The 823-nt window shown below is 42.2% G+C and overlaps 1 pseudogene; it reads right to left on the bottom strand.

Annotated features, from left to right (window-relative positions):
- Nucleotides 1-823, bottom strand: part of LOC107582552 (uncharacterized) — a 20,795-nt pseudogene that overhangs the window by 9,591 nt on the left and 10,381 nt on the right.

Below are 823 nucleotides of genomic sequence, written 5' to 3'. Positions count from 1 at the left end.
TAAATACAACTGAGAATTCAGACTCAAAGAGTTCCTCCTCCAACGAACATACATATAAATGGTATAAAAGCTGAATTAATTTACATCTCCTTAAATCAGTGCAGATGTTACGGAACCTCACACACACTTTCCCTTTCATCCAGAAATGTGAGCGACAACCACACATTCATATCCATTGAGTAAGCAGCGGTGTGGCGTTGCATACATGCACATCTCGCTCAGATTTCAGGGGCCTCTAGCACAGAGAGTTTTGAATTACTCCTCTGTGGACATTACAAAGGAGCTGCATTAAGTCTCAGACCTGCGTGGGTGGACGCTTGAAGGTTAAACAATGCAAGGCGCCTTTCTTGCATTTCAGAAACGACTTCCATTCAAAAGTCAGAGGCACATTACAGCCTGACACTGTGGACAATGACAGCGGGCACTGTGCACTCCAAGGTTAGAGGTTAGGAGGTCATGCAGTGTCAGCAGCAGAATGAAACAGGCAGGCTATCTGACAATAAGAGATAGATTATCTTCTTTTGGCAGTGATGCATGTTGGGCATCCTGCAAATGATGCATTTGTGTCCTAAATGGCAGCTTACAATGAAGAAAACTGCATAGGACTTGTTGTTAAAAAGTGATGGTAGTGTACAGTAACAAGGGTTTTAGAATGAGAGGTATTGAGTGTGTGGATTAAATATCAGCAACAGGTCAGACATTCATTTCAGGATATGAAATGCCTGGTGCAGAGAAGAGTTTGTGTCTTCTGGTTGTATAATTTCATACAGGGATCACTTTGAGGACATTGTACAGCACTGAAAATGGATGAGTAAACTCAGAA

The sequence above is a fragment of the Sinocyclocheilus grahami genome, unplaced genomic scaffold (assembly GCF_001515645.1).
Source record: "Sinocyclocheilus grahami isolate Dianchi unplaced genomic scaffold, SAMN03320097.WGS_v1.1 scaffold45.1, whole genome shotgun sequence".
Lineage (NCBI taxonomy): Eukaryota > Metazoa > Chordata > Actinopteri > Cypriniformes > Cyprinidae > Sinocyclocheilus > Sinocyclocheilus grahami.
Note: the sequence above shows the minus strand (reverse complement) of the source record. Positions and strands in the feature narration are given on the sequence as shown.